Consider the following 544-nt stretch of genomic DNA (forward strand, 5'->3'; position numbering starts at 1 on the left):
CAGAAATAAAATATAGAATTATATTAAATATATAAATAATATAATTAATTTAATATAAAATATAAAAATTTATTAAATGTATAGATAAATATATTAAGAAAATATAAATAATATAATTAATTTAATATAGAATATATAAATTTATTAAATGTATAGATAAATATATTAAGAAAATATAAATAAAATATATAATTACATTAATAATAAAAACAAATATAATTAATGAAATATAAACTAACATAGAAAATATTAAAAAAAATATTAAAAATAATGTTACAAGGGACAGACGCCGAGCTCTGCAGCCCCTCACTGTGGTGGAGCCCCGTACCTGCATCGCGCCGGGCTCTTCCTCCTCGCACCATTTCCTGGCGGGGCGTTGCTGGGGGGCCTTCCAGGAGAATCACTAATCGCTTCCTCGCTTTTTCCGTGAGGGGAAAAGCGGGTGAAAATCCGGGATTTTTCCCGGCGGGCTCCTCCCGTTCCCGCCCTGAGGCGGTGCCGCCGCCTGAGGGCGCGCGAGCGCAAGGGGGCGGGGCGAGGATGG

The sequence above is a fragment of the Corapipo altera genome, unplaced genomic scaffold, assembly GCF_003945725.1.
Source record: "Corapipo altera isolate COAL_440 unplaced genomic scaffold, ASM394572v1 268, whole genome shotgun sequence".
Taxonomy (NCBI): domain Eukaryota; kingdom Metazoa; phylum Chordata; class Aves; order Passeriformes; family Pipridae; genus Corapipo; species Corapipo altera.